The sequence below is a fragment of the Pteronotus mesoamericanus genome, unplaced genomic scaffold (assembly GCF_021234165.1).
Source record: "Pteronotus mesoamericanus isolate MK-2021 breed Mesoamerican mustached bat unplaced genomic scaffold, CSHL_Meso_final contig_32, whole genome shotgun sequence".
In the NCBI taxonomy this organism is placed as follows: Eukaryota; Metazoa; Chordata; class Mammalia; order Chiroptera; family Mormoopidae; genus Pteronotus; species Pteronotus mesoamericanus.
Genome location: NW_026555134.1, coordinates 1,551,603 through 1,576,684, shown reverse-complemented (window position 1 = coordinate 1,576,684; position 25,082 = coordinate 1,551,603). Strand labels below are relative to the sequence as shown.

Here is a 25,082-nt window from a genome sequence, read left to right as displayed (position 1 = left end):
TTTGCACCAAATAAAGTTTCCTTCTTCACCACACCCTAAATTGGGGATTCCTGTTGGCATTGAATACCCTTACAACTTACAATTTAAGAAATGTTAAATTATGTGAAAGTAAAATGTTACAAAAATGGGGGAAAATAATAAAGTACAGCACACTAGATTTTTCAAGAAATAAGGTGACAATTAGCTCTTGTGGAAAAAAATAAAGTCAGACTCCTACATGACAAACCAAATCCAAAACTAAGTCCCAGATGGATTCAAGCAGTAACTAATAAATTAAACCATAAAAAGAATAAAAGGAAAACATACAATTTCTTCTCAAGATAAGTACAGCTGTTTTTATAGCAACCCAAGCAGAAGCAGAATCCAGAAAATCAAAAAAACAGATTGACTACATAAATATCAAAGGCTTCTATATAAAAGAACAAAGTTTAGGACTTCCAGTCAAGATGGCGGCATAGGCAGACGTGGCTCGCCTCTTCGCACAACGACATCAAAATTCCAACTAAAATATAAAACCGCCATCACTCAGAACCGTCAGAAATTGAGTTGAATGGCAGTCTGACAACTACGGAATTAAAGAAACCGCATCCATCCAGACTGGTAGAAGGGACACAGATGCAGAACAGGCTAGTCTCTCACCTACGTGTAGTGGATAAAAATTCGGGAGGGATATCTTGGGAGCGAGGAGTCCCAGCTCCACACCAGGTCCCCCAGCCCAGGGTTCCAGTGCCAGGAAGAGAAGTCCCCACAACTTCTGGCTACAAAAACCAGCAGGATTGAGTCAGTGGAAGAAACTTCTGGAGCCCCAAGCAGTTCACTTAAAGAACCCACACACAGCTTACTCAGACCCACTTCCTCTGAGCAAGCAGCACCAGGGTAGCAGCTTGAAAGGCATCAATGGCATATAGGGAAGAACTGAAGGCAAGCAGAGGCTATTGTCCCTTTTCTAAACCTTCCCTCCACAGAGCTGGCAAGCTGGTGCCATACCTGTGACTCCATTAAACTGGCTAAAACTGTGTGACTCACCTTGGAGACCCCAAGACTCCGGCCCACCCAAGCTGCTTTTCCAAAAGAATGGCTGGTCTTGGCCATGTTCGCAACTTCCTAAATCCTATCAAACAAGCAACAGCTGGCCTTAGTGAGCCCCAGGCATGGCACTAGCAGCAGCCAACCTAGTTCACAGCTTGGTTTCACCTGGGAATCTCCAAGCCCAGCACAAGTAGCAGCCATTTCAGATTGCTTTATAGCTCAGGTAGGGTGGCCCTGGGCAAAACACAGGTGAGGGCTGACCTTGGCCAGTATTACCCAGGAAGCCCCAGGGCTAGTGCAGCCAGCCGCAGACCACATCAGAGCACCACCACCCTACCCCTGCATAGCTGATCCTTCACAGAGGGCAGAGGTTGGGGGTAAATGGTCACGGCCAATCCTTGCAGCTAACTGGTCTGGGTAAATCCCTCCCATTAATCTGCCAACAGCGACCAAGGCTCAACTACAAGAGGAGGGTATATTCAGCCCACACAAAGGGTGCACCTTGATAGGGGAGTCTGTGCCACTGGACCCTACAAAACACCTACTACATTAGACCACACTATCAACACACAAAGTCAAAGCAGCTCAACCTATACAGAAACAACCACAGGGAGGCTGCCAAAATGAGGAGACAAAAAAACGGCCCAAATAAAAGATCAAAACTCCAGGAAAAAAGAGCTAAACAAAATAAAGATAAGCAATCTATCAGATGTAGAGTTCAAAACACTGGTTATAAGGATGCTCAAGAAACTTAGTGAGGACCTCAGCAGCATAAAAAAGATCCAGTCAGAAACAAAGGAGACACTAACTGAAATAAAGAACAATTTACAGGGCAACAACAGTAGAGTAGATGAAGCCAAAAATCAAATCAGTGATTTAGAACATAAGGAAACAAACAAACAAAAAAAAAAAAAACACCAATCAGAACGAGAAGTAAAAAGAATCCAAAAAAGTGAGGAAAGTATAAGCAGCCCTCTGGGACAACTTCAAGAGGTCCAATATTCACATCACAGGGGTGCCAGAAGGAGAAGAGAAAGAGCAAGAAATTGGAACTCTATTTGAAAAAAATGAAAGAAAACTTCCCTAATCTGGTGAAGGAAATAGATCTGCAAGTCTAGAAAGCACAGAGAATCCCAAACAAGATGGAAGCAAAGAGACCCACTGCAAGACACATTATAATTAAAATGCCTAGGTTAAAGATAAAGAGAGAATCTTAAAAGCAACAAGAGAAAAGCAGTTAGTTACCTACAGGGGAGTTCCCATAAGACTGTCAGCTAATTTCTCAAAAGAAACTTTGCAAGCTAGAAGGGAGGGGCAAGAAGTATTCAAAATCATGAAAAGCAGGATGTACAGTCAAGATTGCTCTACCCAGCAAAGATATCATTTAGAATGGAAGGGCTTCCCTGACAAGAAAAAACTAAAGGAGTTCATCATCACCAAGCCATTATTATATGAAGTGTTAAAGGAATTTATTTAAGAAAAAGATCAAAACTATGAACAATAAAATGGTGAAAAAAAAATACATACCTATCAATAACTGAACCTAAAAAGCAAACTAAGCAAACAAGAAGAACAGAGACAGAATCATGGATACAAAGTGTTTTGATGGTTGCCAGATGGGAGGAAAGTGTCAAGGAATGCGTGAAGAGGTGAGGGGATTAAGAAGTACAAATAGGTAGTTACAGAATAGCCATGGGGATGCAAAGTACAGTATAGGAAATGGAGTAGCCAAAGAACTTACATGCGTGACCCATGGACATGAACAATGGTGGGGGGATGGCCTGAGGGAGTGGGGGTGCTGGGTGGAGGGGGGCAATGGGCGAAAAATCAGGAAAACTGTAATAGCATAATCAGTAAAATATAATTTTAAAAAATAAATTAAATTAAAAAATTAAAGAAAAAAGTTTAGATTCAATTAAAAGACTAGGGGAAGCATTTGCAACATGACATTAATAAAAGTAAAGGCAATACAACAGTGGTCAAAGGAAATAAAGAGGAAATTAAAAAGCAGAGGCCCAAATGGTAAACACTTTTAAATGTCTTCAGATGGATTGTGCTAACATACCGGGAACAGTCAGCTTGATGTGCAAGTGCTTAGAGAGTAAACTGATTTCTCTAAGGTTCCTGTTTCTCAAGAAGTTATGGTTTTTATTAAATGCTGTGGAGGCACTAGTGCCCCAGGCCACCCACCCTATATGAGACAAAAAAATGAAGTAAAAGTTTGCTAAGGCATACATAAATCAGCTTTATGACTCAGGCATACTGCTTCAACTTTCATGAGTAAATTCAACTTGAGGCTTCAGTTTTGCCATCCCTTCATCATTACCTCTGATTCATCAGATCCCGTAACTTCACAATTCCTTGTCCTTCTTGGCTCATAGTCTCCTTATCCTTTTGAACTAAAAAATTAAAGGGCTGGACTAGACGCCCTCAAAAAATCCTTAGATTCTAGGACCCCATGGACTTTTAACTGCCCTATACACAGAAAGCACAGGCAGACTTGTTTTGCCGGGGGCAATACTATCAACATATCAACTCAAGGCAGCAAGGCTATTCCTAAGACCTCTTGTTTTACCTCTAAGGTTTCAAGCATAGTGCCTTCCTTGAAAGCACACCTTAATTTTCCATTTTCTCCCTTCTGAGCACAGTGTTTTTATACTGTATTTTACAGCTCTACTTCAGAAATAAAGGAAGGAAGTAACGCTAGAGAGGATAAGCCTAGGCTGGAAAAACCAAGGCTACAAAAAGATTTTTGGAATCTGGAATATCTAATAAAATGTCATAGAAAGGCAAAGTTCAACACTCAGAACCCCAAACCATATACACGGAAATGACTTAGTTTAACAGCAGCACACACACTCACAGAGTTGTGATTTCAGTTGAAGAGAATTTCAGTGAGTCAAGAATATGTGACTGCATAGCAAAGAAACTATCACCTTATTTTTCTGTTTTTTGGGGATTTTTTTACACAAAGTATAGTGTCAAAAACAAAAGAGTTAAGGCTACTGTCTACTCTTTTAGGTGACATTGTATATTGAATACTGTATACTGTGCTGAGGGGCATAATAAAGTAAATGAGGGCAGGGGACTAGGAGGCTGATGAGGGGATCTGAAACTGTTAAATAAGAAACATCTGCAGGAGATGGGCATATTTAGCCTGAGTTATATAAGACCTAGGAGAAGGAGGGTTAGCTCAATGATTACAAAGGCCCTAAAAGTGAAATAAATGAGTAAAGCCGGCAGAAACTTTAGCAAAATGGAAAGCATCGACCGTATCTCCATGATTCTAATTCCCTTCCAGAAAGCATTTAAACCAATTTCCCACATACTTATGAGTACTTTGAGGATTCCTCAGGCTCCCCGCAGGATAAGATATTTTTAACACAGTAAATAAGAGTTTAAGAAGATGGCTTTTCTTTCATTATAAAATATTTAAAAGTCCCCCTGCTAAGTAAGTTGTTGAGAATGCTTAGCTTCACTCAAGACTATCAAGGCTCCATAGTTTACTATTCCAGGCACTCTGATGGCTGAGACTAATTGGTTAATTAACTAAAAGACTAATTGTTGAGCAAAACACGGAAAAGTGCAGTCTGCATGGCTGTAACACACAAAGACTTTTTAAAAACAAAAGAACGCACAGAGAGCCCAACCTTCAAAAAGGAAGCTACTAAATTGGAAGAATAAGACAAAATGAGAAGAAATGCTAAAAACGCCTCTTAAGTAAATCATGTATGGGGAAAAATGGACATGTCCTGTTCTGTGTTTCCTCCCCCTCGCGAGTCAAACCAAGAAGACTTGCTAAAGCCTTTAGAATTTTTGAAAAGGAAAGAAGAAAAAAGTCCAGGTTAGGGGAAGAAATCCACCAAATTCAAGTCCTTTAATCGCCACAGACGTGTAAAAAGGGACTGAACCACTGGATGTGGAGAAGAGATTAACACCCTAGCTGCAATCTGGCAGCCCAGCCTGATATCCCACGGGCTCCGGATCTGTACTACCTCCCGCAGCACGGGTCGGGTCTCGGCAAAGATTTCAGTACTGTAGACATACACCCTGCAGTCCCTCTCCTGCCCTAGCAGCGCTAGGCCCATGGCCACAGGGCCTGGGCACCAGAGCCCCAGATGCACAACACAGCGGCACCTGGACCCTTGGACAGGAAGTGGCTATTCTGACTATGGGTTCATGATGAAAGGAGGTGAGCCCGGCGAAACGAGCCAAAGGAAGAGCAGCTGCAGGCGACTGTGTCTGAATGCAGCGCAAAGCAGATGTGGGAGTGTTTGCACAGGGGAAACAGGAGTGGGGGCAGGGGAGAAGCCCCTTCATCGACAGCAGATGCTCTACACAAGCCGCTGGACAAATACGGAATAGGCGCGGGAAGGTAAAGGAACGGTGGAGGGCTTCAAGGCGCAGAAAAGGCTGCACAGCTGAAGCTGAGCTTTCAGAAAACGGAGTGGAAGTGGGTGCGAGGCAACCGAACCGGGGATGTGAGGGGCGTGTGGGGGTGGGGAGTTCGTGTTTAAAGCCCCACAGACACCCGATAACCCTCCTCGTTGGTGGCTAAGGCCCTAGAGGTCTCCTCCTCGGGTCCCCGAGACATCTAGAAAGGCCTACTTCAAGGCTGCATGCCTCTGCCGCTCCGGGCACCAGCATCCCACGGGGTCCCGTCGCCCCAGCACTGCCAGACCCGGTCCGCCTGCCCGCCCGGTGCCCTGCGCTGGGGGCCAGCCCCGAGATTCCTACCGCGAGCCCCTTCCGAGCCACCGCCCCCCGCCCCCCGGCTTCTCTGGGCTCCTGCCGCTGCCACCAGGAGTCCTACCGGCTCTCAGTTCAGGAACGACGAGCCGCCGCCGCCGCCGGTGTGAAACTCGGGCTCCCAAAAGCCGCTCTTGTCGCCCGCCGCCCGCCTTCCAGGCCGCGCCGGATCCCCCGCTCCCCCTGCCGGCGGCCGGCCATTTCCGACAAGTGCCTGCGGAACTTGCCGAAGTGCTCTGGGCCGGAAATGGCCGAACCGGGCTCGGGAGCCGCGGAGCAGGCACGCATTCGAGACTTTCCGGACAGCACCCGAAGGACCGCCGAGGCCTCGGCTCCAACGCGAGTCTGGCCAGAGCTTGGGAGCGGCGGCACCGCCAGGGATTGTGGGAAACGCGGCGGAAAGCGCAGGCACTAGGGGTGAGCCGGCGCCGACGGGAAAGGCGGTGCGGGGTAGGGCCCGCAGACCCGAGTCCTACCAACGCCCCTGACCCTTTCAGAAAACCCAATGCAGGGAATGCAGAGAAAATGCCCCCGGCTGTTCTGGAACGGGTTCCCACTCTAGAGCCTTGGCCGCTGGGAGCTGGCCTTTGAAAATCAAGTCTAAATAAACCCATTCCCATAGAAAAGGGCTTCCTAAAGGAGCTGACTGGTCTCCAGCAATAGTCTGAAGTTTTGAAACACTTTGAATACTTAACCACAAAAAAAAGAAAGAGAGAAAGAGAGAGAGAGAAAGAAAGAGAAGAAAGAAAAGAAAGAAAAAAGCTGCTAGGCATGAACGCTTAGGGAAATATCCCAGGGCTTTGCAAAAACAAGTGCTTAATCCAGCCATGTGCCAATAATCAACCAAAACTAGGAGGAAAAAAGAATACCACTTGAAATTCTTAGAGCCAACCCCTGTGAAACAAAAAGTGCACATATTCTACAGTTCTCAGAGACATGCGACTGTCTACTTCCACACTGGCAAAGCCAGGATTATAAGGCTTTCTGGATAACTGTATGGATGGGGATGACCGAAGGAACACCACCAACCCTAAAAGACACACCTGATCATTACTGTTAACTCGAGAATGAGTGAAAACCATTATTTTAAATCTATAACTGCAATATGAGATCAAATTTGCTTCCACGTGTTGTCTTTTTACATGTTTTTAATCCCCAAAAGGCAGGGCTTCTACTCCAGAGTTTTGTAACCAGGGAACTCAAACCACACCAGGACTTAGAGAAGCTGGGGAGGGCCAAAGCCATCGCTGGCTCCTATCCTGGTGCATGGGTGGTCTGGTGCCTTAGACATAGTGCACCCATGAGCCTGGCTCCAGAGCTGCCATTTCCCATCTACACACCCTTCTTAGTGGATCCCAGGCCCATGCACTAGCTAAGAGGCCGGCAAAATACTGCAGATTGCTTAGTTTCCCCACAGGGGACAATTTGGACTACAGATTCCAACTTTAGATTCCAGTTTTCAAAACTTTAGAAAACCTACCAACCTGTTTTCGTAGAGCACACTCTTCACCTCTCCATCCCATCAGCCCCTCCTCTTTCTGATCCTCTTTTTTCTTCTCTCTTTCCTGACATCTCCTTATGCCCCCTCTCTTAATTTCTTTCCTCTACACCTTTCTCTTCTTTTCCCCTTTGCTTCTATGACCTAGCTTAAATGAAGTCCTACCACCACCACATATGTACAAAAACAACTCCTTTCTAACTTTTACCAGTTTTGTTGAGGAATGTTAGAGAGAAGGAAGCAAATTTTTAAAAATCAAAAGCATTCCAAGAAATGAAAATGGAGAAAACTGTTGCCAATATCATGAATAGCCTAAGTTGTCCTTTTGTCTGTCTGTCTGCCTGTCTCTTTCTCTCTCTTTACAGTTCATCTTCTTGGCTCTCCTCCAGAGGTCTGTGCAGCAGGCAGAAATTTGGCAGTGTGGGAGGAGACATGACTGAAGCCCAGAAGCCACAGAAAGAATTACCAGGTGTTGGTTCATCTCCACACTGTGCAAGAGAGGGCCTGCAAATAGCAGCTGCTACCTAGAGGACCCAGCCTAAAAGTCTTCTTATACATCTGAGCGACTTAACATATTGCTACCCCTTACCTCAATTTATTTGATTTTTTTTTAAAGATTTTGTTTATTTTTAGAGAGGGGAAGGGAGGGAGAAAGAGAGGAGAGAAACATCAATGGGTGGTTGCCTCTTGTGCACCCTGCACTGGGGACGTGGCCCACAACCCAGGCATGTGTCCTAGACTGGGAATCAAACTGACGACCCTTTGGTACACAGACCAGCACTCAATCCACTGAGCCACACCAGCCAGGGCAATTTACTTGATTGTAATGATACTCAAGCTTTAGGAAGAAAAAAGATACTCAACCAAAATAGGGCATATCCTTAATTTCACAGGAGCCCTAGTTGCTGTTGACCACCCTCCTCCTCCTTTGAGCCTGTCCTCTCCTGCTTCTCCTTTTTCCTATCAAACAGTTCACATCTCTAAGCAGACATGACTGGGGCTACCTTCTTTCTCCTCTCCACACTCTCTTCCTTGCACCATCATCACCTCTAAGCAGATCCCTCACTGCCGAGCTCCAGTCCCTGTTTTTCAATTGCACTCCAGACATCAGCCCATCATCATCTTATTAATACATATTTTATGAGTACTTAATTGCCAGGCAATAAGCAAAACCCTTTATAGGCATTGTCTCACTTTAATCCTTACAGCAAGGTATCACCTTATAGATGGGGAACTGAGATCTAAAGAGGCTAAATAAATAAGGTGCCCAAGATGACAGAGTGAGGTGTAAAGCACAGATGGAACTCCAAGTCTTCCTAACTCCAAGGGCAATATTCTTGGCCAGGAAAATTCGGTTGTCTCGCCAGGACCTTACTATATCCCACACTGAACTCACCTTTATCCATTCTCCATTTCTTCCCTCAAATGCCCGTATTTATAATGGGGTTACCACTGTCTTTCCTAACACAGAAACTCAAAACCTAGCATCCTCTCTGACTTCCCTCTTTACCCCCACATTAAATCAGTTTTTAAGACTTAAAAAGCTTTTACCTGTAAGATCTCTACCACCCGTCCTCTGCAGTTCCAAACTGCTTCCCTAGTTCTAGTTCTCATTACCCCTCTCCTGAACTGTTGCCTTAATATTGCAATTCCTGGCTCAGAAAACACAATCACACTTACAATAGCTCTTCTCAAGAAAGCAAGCCAAGGCAAATACACAATGAAGCTAGTCTTTACTGGTCTCTCCATGTTGACCTGTTACAACACTTACTGTCCCTACTTTGCATTTTGCAACTTAATCAAAATAGTCTTGCACTGCCTTTTAACAGTCACATATGTAGATATTTATCTGCTTCAAGGAAGCAGAAAAGAGCAAAACCAGTGTGCCTTTGGTACCAAACAGCTGGAGTCTCTGGGGTCTTCTCTCTAGGCACAGTCACAGGGACTCAGCAGTGCCCAATCTCTTTCTTTTAGTCTCAAATTTTAAATACCCAGAAAAAAGATATGATTGGCCTGGCTTGGGTCCCCTGTCCATCCCTCAGTCAATGAGTTTTGGCTAAACAGCAGGTCAATCTTTCCTCAACATGGCAAGTGGAGCCTCTCCTGTACGCAGGGGCTTGCTCCCGGATGAAGAAGAAGAAGGCATGCACATCCATCCATTTGTTCTTTCATTCCATCAACAAACAGCTCAGCACCTATCAAAACGTCTCAAGGTTCCTTCACGTATGCAAAATGCTTAAAATAATACCCTGCCCTCATATCACGATAGTCACAATATAAAATGATAAGAAATCACCAGATAAAAAGCCCCCAAATCAAAATTCATCCATAAAAGACCAACAATTTAATTATATGTGATGAAAGATGATTCACCACACTCTACATGAGCCTGTGCTGGTAAAAGTCATTAGTAGTAACGTATACGTGTTCAGCAAAACAGGTTCACAGCAGCACCATTAGGAATAGACAAACACATAAAACTGCCCAATGGCCATCAGTAGTAGCCAAGATCAAGTTGAGTGTATTCACACAATGGAATACAGCAATGAAAACAAGTGCTCCTCAAATATATACAACAATATTGATGAATCTCACAATGTTAAGCAAAAGAAGCCAGACACAAAAAAAGTATATAGCGTATGTTTCCATTACTATAAAACATAAAAACAGGCAAAGCTCATCTACCCTTAAGAGTGGTGACTTGAGGGGAACAAAAGGAGCCATGTGGGTGCTAGTGATTCTGTTTCTTGAGCTGGATGCTGGTTACACAGGTGTGTTCAGCTTGACAAAGCTATACACTTACCAAATACGTCCTTTTCTATAGGTATATTATCCCTCCAAAGAAAAACCACACGGTTTTTAAAAATAAATAATTAATGGCCCAAGCAAAGAGCTTTTAATCACCCTTGACGGCTGTCACCGTGATTATACTAGGTTTACCAATTATTGCCATCCCCACCCCCACCATTGCACCACCTACTTAGAGAGCCCCTAAGCCACCGGCAGTCTTTGGAAAGAGCCACCGTTCTTACCGCATGGCCTCATCCCCTCCAGCCGCAGATGACTGGACTTCCTCTCACCCGGGACCCTGGGAGCAGGACTCTGTGAAGCTGAGTCAGCTGGTGCAAAGTGGTTCACCCAGTAAGTTGTATAGAGTTGGGGGAAAGAATTTCTGGAGATATACACAATGATAATAAGCTAAGAAAACTGGTCTGCAGAAAACAGAGCCAACACACAGAAGGAAATAAACAAAGCTGTCGGGGATGGAGGGAGAAGCCTCAAAGGCCGCTCCCTTTCCAGTGCCTGTGCGCAGTTCCAGCTGTCACAGGGCAGCCGTGAGACTGCTCACGCAGCCTTACAATTATAAACAAATACTTAAATAATTGTTTTTAAAACCTTACATATTTAAGCTAGTATGAATGGGTTTCTGTTTGTGGCATGTATCATTTCACTTAGTCCTTACAATAATCCTACACAGTAATGACTCCCACTTCACAGATGAGAAAACCAAAGCCCAAAGCAGTCACACGTAACTTGCCCAAATCACACACTTGGTAAGTAATGGTGCCAGGATTCGGACACAAGCAGTCTGACAGCAGAGCCCGAAATTTTAACAACTCTATTACACTGCAAAGCAAGAGAAATGCTGAAAATGGCAATGTGAATTATATGTTGCACTCATGGATTCAACTCAGGCATCTGATTTTGTCTGAAAAGAGTTCAAATACAGAAGGTATACAAAAGATTAAAAGATTGTCTCAATAAGTTGGTAAGCATTTCTTTCCTCCACAAGGGAATTGTAGTTTGAGTTAAAGATGTTAAAGAAATATGAAATGTGTGTAATGTGACCAATTATATTAAAGACTGTTCTTATACCAGGAAACTGTTTACTGTACAGATTTAAGCAAAACCCTATCTTAGGCGATCCCCACTGATTGTCTGTTCTTCCTAAGGTGTGACTATCCGCGAGAAGGGATTTCAGTCCTATGGAAGCAGAAACTGATGATAGAAGTTACTTCGAGTCCTAAGAAGGGAGGTGCCGGGGGTAACTTTCCGTGGTGACAGCTGCCAGGCCCACAATCCACTCAGCAAGTCTTTCTAAATCAATTGCAGCCAAGCCATTGGTGACCCCCAACAACCTTCAGAAAGTATGATGCAGGAATTATCAGTGAATTTAAGTCAGATAAGAACTTGTCTATCTGTAATGCTTTGATTTTAAAACAAAGTGCTGACAGCCACTCGGCTAAACCTTTTCTATATATAAATGACTGAGCAATTTTGTGGCTTATAATTAGAACAATGCATGACAATTTGTAGATTAGAGTTCCAAGGTTACTCTTTTCTTTGGTCCATCAATACAAGAAAAGACAAAAGGTCATCTTCTAAGGTTCCACAGATAGCACTTACTAGCCTGCCAAATGGCTCACTCTGAAAGTCCTGGCTTTCATGTTACCATTTAAAAGAAAGAGGCTGGGAATCCTAAGGGGTGGGTATAAGTAGTAATGGGGAAAAGAATATAATAAAAAAGAAAAAAAGGTTGTTTTTTAGCTCACAAATAAAGGGACAGTTTGGGTGGTTTGCAAATAATTTGTAGTAAGAAGACTGAGTTAGCCCTGGATGGTATGGCTTATTAGGTGGTTGGAGTGCCATCCTATAAATTGAAAGGTTATGGGTTCGATTCCCTATCAGGGTTGTGGGTTAGATTCCTGGTCAAGGCACTTATGAGAGGCAACCAATCAATGTTTCTCTCTCACATTGATGTTTCTCTCCCTCTTTCTCCCTCCCTCCCTACCCCCTTTCCCTAAAATCAATAAGCATGTCCTCGGGTGAGGATTAAAAAAACAAAACAAAACGCTGAGTTAACATCGGCTCCAAAACAAAGCACATACGATTATCAAAAACAGATTTGTTAACTCATCACTTCATGTCATAGTACTACCTACCTTGCATATGGCTGTGCAAAATAAATTTTGTACTAGTTCCCATGTAGGAAGCTTAGCCTGATTCGAACCTGTTGTCTACATAAGACACCTAACCTGTAATGACCAATTAAGATTCTAAAAATTAGCTGTTTTCCCTAGAATATAATGTGTCTGTCTCTACGGTCCCTTCTTCCTCTGAGAGCCATCGGCCCCACGAGTTCCTATTCTCTGCCCACCATATCAGCACAGCTTTGCAGATGCTGTCACATTTGATGATCGACAGTTATTAAAATGTCATCAAATTTCCTAAGCTTGCTCCTGGACGTTCCAAATAAAGACACAAATGTCCCCAAAGGCAAACACAGAGGCACCTAACATTTACCCTACATTATGCTGGTGAGGAGCTAAAATGTGTTCAATTAGACACAACATGGCACAACATGGCATGTCTGTCTGTCTGAAGAACTCAGTGTAATAAGAGCTATAACTAGAGAAAAGAAGAAAAATTATGCAGAGCGCGGATGGCTGAGTTCCAAAGTCATGTTACAGGCAGCTCTCTGACTCCAGGACTGTCCTTACACCAAAACTCAACTGCTCCCTACATCGAGTTAAAAATGTCTCATGTAAAGAAGGCATTTCAACTGAAACTTGGCTAAATGGTGTAGAAGTACTTAAAGAACATCAATTAACTTCTTAGTTAACCAATTTGGCTGTAAAATCAAAACTGAAAGTCATCATAATTCCAAAAGTAATCATGCTAAAAATTTTATATATATATGTATATAACTTGTTAATATGGAGTTTATGTGTTTAAGAAAAAAACAAACGGCTGGTTCTACCAACCAGATTTTCAAAAGAAAAATGTGTAGGTTTTGAACCCATTCGTGAAGGTTGTTTCTCAACCTCCATAGTGAGAGCATGATTCTAGCAGAACCCAGTCAAACCCAAGACAAAATAAATACTCATCCTTTCAACCCAAGCTTTCAGCCTTGCAACTGTTATGCCACAGGTCAAAAATGGAACCAAATGAAAATGTGACCACAGTTCTACAAATCCACCAAGGCTGGGGACCTAGACTAACAACCCAAAGTTCACCTCTCACAAATAGTATCAGATATCCTCTTGCAAAAAGGGACATACGTAATTGCATCGTGTAGGTTGTGAAGAAAAGCATACCTTTGCAGGGGAGTCCAACCTGTGGGTGTCCCTGGGCCACACTGGAAGAAGAGTTGTCTTGGGCCACACATTAAATACACAAACACTAACAAAAACTGATGAGCGCAAAAAAAAAGGTTTTAAGTAAATTTATGATCTTGTGTAGGGCCGCATTCACAGACATCCTGGGCCTCGTGCAGCCCACAGGCCACAGGCTGGACATCTATGAAACATGATTACTTGGAAGAAGGATGGTTGACACAAATGATGAGTACAATCCAAAAATGTGAAATATGTGAAATATACTAAATATGAAAATACTTAAAAAGTTCAAATACCACTATGCATTTGTATTACTTTTATGTACATTTAACTATGCTACAATGCTCAATATTTTCTTCTTATATTTCATATTTAACTAACTTAAACACTAAACATCTAAATATTAGTAGGAGTACCAATTAATAGCAAAAAAATCACAAAAAACAATAAATTAAATATCTGCCAACTCTGTGGCTTCCTTCCAGCTCATTTTTTTATAATTTTATAAAATTGCTATCTTCATGTATCAATCATTTCCATTTTTTTTTTCTTTCACTTAATTTGAATGAACTAGTATGCGCTTCTGCCTGATCTCACAGTCATCTTTTAAGGTGCTAGAGCATTTCATGTCTGTCTTAGTGGTCCCTCAATGACAGTTTGTGGACCAAAATAGGATGAAATTTTCATCAGTCCGCAGTTAAATGAGAAAAGCAAAGGCAAGTTACTGAGTTTTTAATAAAGCTAAATTTATTCAGTTGAAAGGACTCCCCTTTATTTTGAGATTATGTCTTCCTGCCCGCCTTTCTTGTGTTAAAATGTTTTTTATTAAATAACGCTGATGGTAAATGGCAGCTTTACCTTTATCTTCCCTACTAACAAAATACTGAAACGTACCTACACTGCCCCTTCTGTCCCAAATACTTTTTATTTTACTGGTCCATTAAATCCAAAAGTTGGTAAACTACCAGTCTTCATTGCATTTTAAAGTATGATCCCATCCCCCCGCCCTCATACACACATTTTTGAAAATACTCCTATGGTAACCAGACTCTAAAATGTCCCCAGTGGTCCCTGCCCTGCTATTCACACCCTGGTTAGTCCCCTCCCTCACTGTACCAGGGATGGTCTATGTGACCAAGAGACCACAACAAAAGAGATGGTGTATCACTCCTGAGATCAAGTTACACATTTCAGCTTGCAGAGTGGTTGCTTGCTTTCTTCGATCACTTGCTCTGGAAGAAGCTAGGCCATGCCATGAGCAGCATGCTGGAGGCCCATGTGGTAAGGAACTGAGCCTTCTTGCCAACAGCCGTACGAGTGACGCTGGAAACAGATCCTCCAGTCCAAGTCAAGCCTTCAGTGGACCACAGCCTCACAAAAGCCAGAATCACCAGCTAAGCCACTCCTGAATTCCTGACCTACAGAAATTTTGAAAAAATAAATGGTTGTATTTGAATGACTAAGTGTGACGTATCTGTTATGGAACAAGAAATAACTAATGCAACCCCTCTATCCTTTTTCAGTTTCAAGATGAATAGCTCTCTAACCCTTGTGCCTGTATCTGGGCCTATGTTGGGAAGAAGGATCAGCAAGGACTGTGACTTCCATTTCCCTGGCTTTGGTTTATTTACACTGATTTTGTCCTTCTCCATTGTTTTTTTCAACTTTTTTCATATTGACTTGAATACTCAGTAAACTGAATAATCCATCTCTTGCAAAGGAATCAACTCTACACATTTGTAGGCTTAGTTAAAGGAACCATTCTATGTAAATATGGTATTTTATGATATTTTAGAAATCTGGTAAATTTCTATTGACAGAATCCTCACCTTAGCTGTCAAATCTTTACCAGACCCACCCCTACCTCAATAGAGAAGCATATCTCATATACACTAAGAAAACAGAAGCTACAGACATGATCTCTTAAATTCCCTCTGCCTACCTTTAAACCCACCTATAAATACTAGGGTGAAAAAATTATTATGTTAGTAGCTGATGCCAGAGTTCCTCTTAGAGACAGAAAATGCCCTATTGAGGAAACTACCCTGATATGACAGTTGAAGTATAGAAGAAGAAAGCTTGACTAACAACAAAACTGTGAAACAAAGAGAGAGCTAAACAGTTCATATTAAAAAAAAAAAAAAAAAAAAGACCAAGAGTATGAGCACTGAAAGAGAGCAGAGAGGAGAGGAAATGGGAGGGGGCTGGTCAGGAGAGACTTGGCTCAAATAACAGCGTGGGAGGTTAAAGCTGGGGGAGAGAGTCCCAGTGATGGGGGAGCCGAAAGCGTATTTAAAACAGAAATATCTATTATTGGGCTTAACATTGTTTGTGTTGCTAAGAATCTGAAATCCCCTAAGCCTTCAGTAATGTTGGACACATGCATAAATGCCTAATATGAGTGATTTGGGGTAAAATCAAGGGAAAATGATGGGGGAAGAGGCAGGTCTGAATTTTACAACTGGGTCAGCATGGAACCAAGGAAGAAGAATTGAGTTACAACTGAGATGAAGAATTTAGGGGAAGCAGAGACTCAAAAACCAAAGAAACCAAAGGATGAACTTCCAGGAATTAACAAAAATCTTGGCATGAAAATTCCCAAACTGATGTAAAATGAAGATTTAAGCCAATTTCACTTAAATCTCAAAAAAAGACCCTACATTAGCTGACACTGGGTCCATATTCATGGATTTTTCTCTTCTGTGTCCTGGCCTTTGACAAAGGGGAATGTTCAAAATAAGGCACTCTTTTTTTTTTTAATGTGATCTAATATCCATCCTTTAGATCTTGCTCCATCAATTATTCTCTCTTTGATACATAGAGTCAGTGTGAGTCAGCCTCCTCCTCACTACAAGGACCTCCCTTTACCCCTTATACATAGGCTCAGGCCCAGACTAGAGCCCTCTAACACCACCAGCTCTGAACTCAAGAAGACTTAGAGTCCTGGTTCTATTATTATATTTGCGATATAACCTTGGGCATATTGCCTAACTACTCTCTCAGCTATAATTTCCTCATCAGAAGATGGGGATCATAAAAGTGCCTACCTTACAGGAGCATTGTAAGGATTATCCTGGATAATGAGTGTAAGCCGTTAGCCCAGTGCCAGGCAGATAGCAAGCCCTCATTAATATTAACTGCTACCATCTTCATTCACTAAAATCTTCTTTTTAATACTTATTTTTATTGATTTTAGAGAGAGGGAGGGAGAGGGAGAGAGAGAAACATCAATTTGTTGTTCCACTTACTCATGTGTTCATTGATTGATTCTTGTATGTGCCCTGACGAGAGATATGCAACCTTGGCGTATCGTAATGATGCTCTAACCGACTGAGCTACCCAGCCAGGGTTAAAAATTTTAAAAGAATAATCTCTATTCTATGCATACTTCTTCTCCCACCGTTCACTCTTTAATCCCCAGAAGACTGGCTCTTACCAACCTACTGAAATTGCTCTCATTAAGGTAATCTCATTCGTTAATCCCAGGGAATCTTTGCAGGCCTCCCTTTGGAATTCTGTTGCGGTTCCTGGTAGTCCTAGTCGCTCTCCTGGAAACGGTCCAATCTTGGCTTCTCATGACATTGCTCTTGCACCACTCGTCCTCTTTTTTTCACTACCTCTCCTTTCTCCATCGTCCTGTAAGTGTCAGGGTGTCCAGGATTCCGCCTTAGCCACTTCCGTTCTCATTCAGCACTCACTGGGTAAACACAGCTGTGACTTCCGCAACCCAGTCTCTAACGTGAACCTAGACTTTTCTCCTGAACACGTGAGCCAAACTGCCCACTAGATATCTTGCCGTGGGTGTTTCACAAACCCAGTCAACCAAACCAAATTTACAGAGGCTGTTAACAAAATCATTATTTTCTCTACCTTCCCCAAGTCTTTCCTTCCCCTAGTAATCATTGTCATCATTAATGTCAGCTGTTTCCTTTCCTGTTGCCCTTGCCCACCGTGTCCAGCTGGCTATCGGGCAATGCCGCCTCTTGCACCCATGGGTCCCCCACAGTCCTGCTCCAGCCCGCACGACCCCACTGTGATTCACAGTGCGCTGTAGAGTCACGTGGGCCTGGATTCAAATAGTAACTATACAACACACTGACTATGACTGTTGGCCAAATTACTTAACCTCTCTGACCTCAGGTTTCTGGGATCATTAAATGAGATATGTGCAAAATGGCTGGCACATAGCAGGAGTTCAGCAAACATTCCCCTGCATCCTCTTCCCTTAGGTCTTCATCATCTCCTATGTAATGCGATACCCACCTAGCAGGTCTCTCTAGCCCTTTCACCTCCAGATGGCCCTAGACTTAATTTTTCTAGGGAAAAAAAAATGTGATTCTATCACCTCTTTGCTGTAAAAATCTTGTCTTTGTATCTACGGAACAAAGCTCAAAATTCCTTAACTTGGTAAGTTCTGACTGCCTTTCTGGTCCCTTCTCCCCCAGCCCAGTTACTCTAAAAAAAAAAAAAAAGGGGGGGGGGCTATTCGCCAGCTTTGTCATAAACATACTGGCTTACATCTCACTCGTGCTGATCCCTCTGGTTGTAATTCCCTTCCCTCACCCAAGTTCTTTTGTTCAGCTGGCAAGCTCTTTCATCCCCCTAAAGCCCTATTTCAAAAGCTGTCACTTACATGGCAACGGCAGCTCAGGCAGCAAAAGTAAAGATAAGCTAAAAGCCTCTGCGTGGCAAAGAAAACAGCTGATAAAATGAAAAAGCAAACTACAGATTAGAGAAAAATATTTACAAACCATATATCAGATAGGGGTTAATATCCAAAATATATAAAGAACTACAGCTCAGTTTGAAAAAACAAACAATCCAATTTAAAAATAGGGGAAAACCTAAATAGACATTACTAATCATCAGGGGAATTCAACCCAAACCACCTGGATATGTCACCTCCCAATTGTTAGGATGGCTGTTATCAAAAAGACACGAGATGACATATAGAGCTGAGATGCAGAGAAAAGGGAGCCCTTGGAGACGGTTGGTGGGAATGTAAATTGTGGCAGTCACTGTGGAAAACAATTTGGAGGTTTGGTGCCTCAAAAAAATAAAAACAGAACTACCATAAACTAATTGTCTATCAAAGGATACATGAGTCAAGAAATGGTAGTATTATGTATATGTAGATATAGGTAATAAAATATTATTCAGTCTTTTAAAAAAAGAAAATTTTGCCATTTGTGACAACAGTGATGAACCTGAAGGACATTATACTAAGTAAGCCGGGTGAAAATTTTTTTTTAAATGTATGACCTTACTAATATGCGAAATCTCGAAAAGTCAAATACACAGACACAGAGAGAGAACGGTGGTTGCCAGGGCTACAGAGGTAGGGAAACAGGAAGACACTGGGCAAAGGGCACAAAGTTGCAGGTATGGAGGATAGGTAAGCCTAGGGCTCCACCAACATAATGACGAGAGTTCATAATACTGGATTTAATACTGGAAATTTGCTAAGAGGTTGGATTTCAGGTGCTTTCACCACAAAAAAAAGAAAAAAGTGGTAACTACCCTGGGTTGAGGAAATGGATATGTTAATTAGCTTGATTGCAGCAATCATTTCAGTATGTATATGCATATTAAATCATGTACACCTTAGATATAGTTACAATTTTTATTTTTTTAATGTATTTAATTTTATGCTGTCACTTAAAGGGTAATACCTATTCTTAACTGGTTTAGATTTTTTAAAAAACTATTCTATACACATACAAACACACAAAAAAGGAGAGAGGAAGAGAGAACAATATAACAAATGTGGATGTGGCAAGACATTAAAAATTGGTGAATCTAGGTAAGAATCATTTGATAATTACAAAGTAAGTTGCAAAACTATATAATTCTGGCTCTATGTGAGTTTAAAATTATTTCAAAAGGAAAAGAATGTATGAGTCAATGTTACCATGAGGTAACAAACAAACCCAAGCTGAGGAACATTTTACCAAACTGGCCTATACTCTAAAAATGTCAACGTCATGAAAAAAGAAAAGTTTTAGGAGGGAAGGAAGAAGGGTAGGAGAGACAGGCTGAGGAAATGTTCAAGATCAAAGGAAACGTAAGACACATGACAGGTGGGAGCAGGTGAGAACTTACTTCCTGGCAATTTTCAAATAAAGAGAGAAGAGAAGAGGATAGAGAGAGAGAGAAGGAACATGTCAACTAAATTCAATGTGTCACCCTGAGCTGGATGTTAGATTGGGGGAAGAAACTGCTATAAAATACATTATTGAAACAAGGGCTGACATTTGGAAATGGACTCTTTATTTTCTAATAGCACTATAGCAGTATTAAATTTTCCAAACTTAAAAACTGCACTGCAGTTATATGTAAGAGAATGTCCTTGTTCTTAAGAAATACATCCTGAGGTATTTAGAGGCAAAGAATCATGACGTCTACAACTTTAAAATGTTTCGGCAAAATTAACAGTAATAGTAATAATGTGTATCTAGAGAGATAAAGTATATAGCAAAATGTTAACAATTTGAGTAAATGTTTACCATTCTTGCAATTTTTCTGTAAGTTTGAAATTTTTTGAAAATAAAAAATTTCTTAAAAATCCTGTATTTAGAGGAAGAACCAGCGAGAAGGCTGCACGAAAAGGACTCAGCTCAGTGTTTCTGATCTGAAGGTGGAGGAATGGGGCCAGGGAATGCAGGCTGCCTCTAGAAACTAGGAAAACTAATAGAACACACTCTTTCCTAGAGCCCCCAGGAAGGAACCCAGCCCTGCTGACACCCTGATTTTTACCAGAGAGACCCATTTCAGACTTCTGACCTCCAGAACTGTGATTTCTAGAAATTTCTGTTGTTTTAAGCTGAAAAAAAAATTTTATTTTATGTTAACCTTTCTCGCTCTCAAATAGAATTAATGCTGCCTCCTCTAAGCTGCTATAAATGTTTTAAGTTTTACCCTCAAATGCTCAGATTGTAATTATTTGTTTAAGTGTTTGTCTTATTCTATTAGATTGAGAGCTTCTTGAAGCAGGAACTTGAATTGCCTTTCGGGATTTAAGAATGGGAGGAGTGTTCTAATTCAAGGCAACTTAATTTTGCAGGCGTGGTACAATATTACTAGATAACTTTGATGCCACAATTTGAGCTTGCAGCAAAACATGGCTGGACATCTTGAAATGAAAACCAGAATAGAAAACGAACCTTTGATTTGGAGCATGGTGTAGTGCTGGTGTTTATTTAATCAACATACCATCCTGCCCCTTTATGGAACCTTCTTCAGGCAAAGCTGAAAACCCACCGCTGGTCCTAGGCAGATACATGAAGGTGCTATGTTTATAAGGGAGAGCTCTCATGAAAGTTGAAACCAAATTTCTCTTAATGTCTGGAATACAACCCCCTGAAATTTGTCTCATCACTTGCAACACACGTATCACAGGAAGTAGGGCCATCCTTGGCTGGCTGAGGTCTGATTATAAAAACACACAGGAAAGAGTGCTAACAGTTGGACAACGTAGGAGAGACCTATGCTCGTCTGGCTCTGATCAAATACATAGTAAATGTTCTCTCTCCACAGCTTTGAAACAGCTTCCATCCTTCTCTCTGCCTGCTTCCCTTACTTTCTCCTTCTCAAGGAGGAAGAAGTTACTTACATGACTGATGAGAGTAGGTGCAGAGTCATTACACACTCACTGCCCAGGCTGCTTGTGAATTTCTCTCTTGGAGATGTCTGCCCTACTGGCATGTCTTCTTTTCTCCTAATATGGTAACAGATAAGACAATTTCCAGTGGTTTTGTCTATGTCTAGTGGGAAAGTTAAATATATGGAGAAAGAAACAGGAAGGCTATTTTGGCCTCAGGTCCAAGCTACATTCTCCAGCTCAGCTGTAAGCGGCAAGAAAGATGATGTATTAATCCTGGTCTCTTTCCTCTATCACCTGGTCCTGCACTCTGAAAAGACAGGGACATAACGGATACCCTCAGCATCCCAGCAGCACTTTCCTAAGCTTTGGGTCTTGGTGCCTCTGAGGGTGCTCATTGTGTGACGGCCCTCAGTAGAGTTCTGCTGTGTTGAGCTCATTCAGTGTCATACACACACACACACACACACACACACACACACACACACAGAGCTGCTCACAGTCATACTCTTTGCAGTGGTTTGTTTGTTGTTTTTTTAATCGTACAAAGTGATTTTTGAAGCTTCCCTTGTTTGTCTCAGGGCTCTGAGGCTACAAGGGGGCAGGCTTTGGTGAGCAGAGGAGAGAGGGCTGTGTCTTTGTTCCTCCTCTGACTGCAATCCCAGGGAGTGATGTCCCAGGGGAGCCGTCAAACAGCTTGACAGCGATTCTGGCAGGAAGGAGGCAGAAACACAATTTTAGCAATAATGATCAAACATTTTTTTGAAATTTTCCTTTATCCTTGAAATGCCTTGTGTTGCTGAAAGCCTATTCATTACTGATCACTCATCTGTAGCAAGTCATCTCTTTATGTGTCTGAACACAGAAGTGACAGCGCTGGAGGATCTTGGCGGAGACAAAGGCTCCTAGGCACCATGGGGGAGTCCAAAGGTAAAGTAAACGTCAGCTTGAGGAGGTAGGAGATAAAAACACAGGAGGAGAAGCTACAAGAAAATCGTCTTACTCGAAAGGGCATTGGATTTTTGTTGGGTCTTTTTTTTTTTTAAAGGTTTTATTTATTTATTTTTAGGGAGAGGGAAAGGGAAGAAGAGAAGAGAAACGTCAATGTGTGAGAGAAACATCAATCAGTTGCCTCTCACTTGCTCCCAGCTGGGGACTTGGCCCACAACCCAAGCATGTGCCCTGACCGGGAATGGAACCAGTGACCTTTCAACCTTTTGGTTCACAGGACAACCTCCAACCCACAACCCCCAACCCACTAAGCCACACTGGTCAGGGCAGGCTTTGATTTTCAAAGCGGACTCCACAGCCCTTTAATATTTCCACTGTGGCCACCTCTGGTGCCCCCGCCTCCTTTGCACCGTTCCTCTCGCCTTGTCTGTGCGTTTCCCTAGTTAATCTCCCCTTTTCTCCCCAGGATGTCCAGGTCCTCCGTGTACCCACTACCCCCTTCACCTCCACCTACACACATGTCCAAGGCCTTTACATCTGCAGAGACTTCAAACTACCCTCTAACAACCACCCTCTGGCCTAGGCCAGTGTCACCCAGAATGTGCCATGGGCCGGCAGCATCAGCGTTGCGTGGCGGTACACCTGCAATGCAATGCTCAGCCCACCGCAGACCCACTGAATCAGAATGTCTGTGGGTGGGAGCACATGGTCTCTGCTTTAACGTGCTCTCCAGGCGATTCTGAGGCACACAGACTTGAGAAGAGCTACCTGGACTCCACATCTCTGCTTCCTCTCAGTCTGGATTGCTTCCTCCGCCCCTTCGCTGCTGGGTTCCCCAAGGCTCAGCCCAGGCCTCTTCTTTTCTGGAGCTGTAGCCTTTCTCTAAGTGATCTCAGCCCCCCCAAAGTGGGTTTGGTTGTTTGCTTAAACATGGGTATGATAAATTCGAGATTCACTTCATCCCTGGCCTCTTCCCTGAGCCCCCAGAATGTCCAGGTGCTTTCTGGACCTTTCTGCCAAAACATTGCAGTTTTATAAACTTGGTATGTATAAAATCAACCCACTCTCTCCTGCTGCGCCCACTCTGCATCTATCGGAACAGCCGGGGCGGGAGGGGAGCACTGCCACCCACGTGGTCACCTTCAGCTCCTCAGCGCCCTGCTTCCCTTCACCCGCTCGGGCGGGTCTCCAGGTACGGACAGCTCCACGACACCACAGCCCCAGTGTGGGCCCTGTCAACTCCCACCTTCCCAAATCTCTTCGTCCTTCACGCTGCCACTTCAGCACCTCCTTCATTAAATCCCTTTAACAAATCCCCGCTGTTTATATAATTTCTGGGCCCCTTAACCTGGCCTCAACTCCAACCACCCTTTCCCGCCTCCACAAACACACAGCTGACACTCTTTCAGCCACAGCAGCTACCTCCAGTTCTTGGAAGGGCATGTGCTGTTTCACAGCTTTGTATTTTGGCACACACCAGTGCCTGATTCTAACATGCCCTTCCTTCTTCACTCCTTCCCACTTCAGCTTGTCTTCCCGGCAAACTTTGATTCATCCTTCATTATTTCGCTAACATCAATTCCTCTATGAAGTTGTCCTTACACTAGAGGGTACGTACAGTGTCTCTCTCATCTATAAAACTGTAACATCTTGCTGGCCAGAGCCTGGCTTATGTGCCTTTGCATAGCCAGGAGCACCAAGTATAGGCCCTGACACCTGGGGAGGGGGGGGAGGGGGCGCTCACAAAATTCATTCACTCAACAAAAATTTACTGAACACATATTACATGAGAAACATTGTGGATATAATGAGCAAGACCAAAAAAAATCTCTGCTCTCTGAGTGTATCATCTAATCAGGAAACTAAAAAGTAGAGAAATAATTTGAACAGTGTACTCACTTTTCTGACAGGGATAAGCGTAGGAAGTTACATGGAGGGACACCTAATTCAGTTTTGAGTAATCTCACTGTGCCTTTATTAATCCGTGCAGAGTCTCTGGATCTGCAAGGAATCATGGTCACCAGTATTTTTAAGAATTTCACAGTATCAAATTGTTGTTATTATATCTGTTCTTCTTGACTAAATCTCCCTCCCTCTACTTAATTCTCAGAAATAAAAATGTGAAAATAACTTTCTCCACGTTCTCCCCTAAGGCAGCCTCTATGCAGGTAAGCAGGAGCCCCTGAAAGTTTTTTTTTTTTTTTTTAAACAAGAGCCAAGGAAGCAGTAAGTCCTTTGGTTGCTGACAGTGGCAATAAGTGTGTTCAAACAGTGTCACATTTTGTGAGCTTCTTTAGCCTAGGCCTTCAGAAGCTCTGTCAGCTGACAGAGTTAAGAAAATGCTAAAAGGCACAACCGCAGTCACAAGTTTACTTGCACGAGTCTCTTCTCCTCCGTGTCCCAGCGTTTGGACCACAGAAAGTATAACCCATGTTTCAATCATTCAGCAGTCTAGGTCTGCCTGTCCTATACTCTTCAAATAACCTTAGTCCTGATCTTCTTTAATATACTACTATAGGACATCAATGTTCTCTAGGGTTATGGTTTGTTGCCTTTTTAGCTTTCTGTTCAATTTCAAGATATGCACCACCAGCAAGCATCTTAACTGCAAAGAAACTTCTCAAGTTTTGAGTAAGCCCCAGAATCACCCAGGAGGCTTGTTATAATGCAGATTTCTGGGTCCCAACCCTGGAGTTTCTGATTCAATAGGTTTGGGGAGTGGGGAGAACTGAAATTTCTTTAGTTTTAAACAATCCCCAGGTGATGCTGAGGCTGTTGTACCAGGCACTACACTTTGAGAACCAGACAATCTTTCCCACCAAGAGGGACTAATCTGATCTTCCTGAAGAAAATCATATTGTAAGGAAAGCCACTTCAACAATCTCCACCTCCACTAGGCTACTAAAAGGAGGAAAACGTCAGCAAGGTGTGTGTAGGGGAAGTTAGAGATACAACGTGGCTCCAGCAGTAAAGGTGTCTGGAAAATGCTGGACTCTGTTTAACCTCCTGTGACTATTTAACTCTCTCTAGTCTCAGGCTTGGCTGACTACCCAGGGAGCCGGAATACTGTCTAAAGATAAACGTCAGGCCCCAGGAAGGAGGTTAATGAATGTATAAAGCACGGATAACTACCCGA

At 42.8% G+C, this 25,082-nt stretch overlaps 1 protein-coding gene across 5 annotated transcripts in view; it reads right to left on the bottom strand.

Annotated features, from left to right (window-relative positions):
- EXTL3 (exostosin like glycosyltransferase 3) overlaps positions 1-25,082 on the bottom strand; it is a 106,451-nt gene that overhangs the window by 54,192 nt on the left and 27,177 nt on the right. For 2 of the 5 annotated variants that reach the window (XM_054576015.1, XM_054576017.1), the window contains exon 1: positions 5,843-5,944. The exons of 2 other annotated variants lie outside the window; for them this stretch is intronic. The gene's annotated coding sequence lies outside the window, so the exon portion shown is untranslated. Of the gene's footprint in view, positions 1-5,842; positions 5,955-25,082 lie in introns of those variants that run through there. One more of the 5 variants, XM_054576018.1, reaches the window with a different exon arrangement.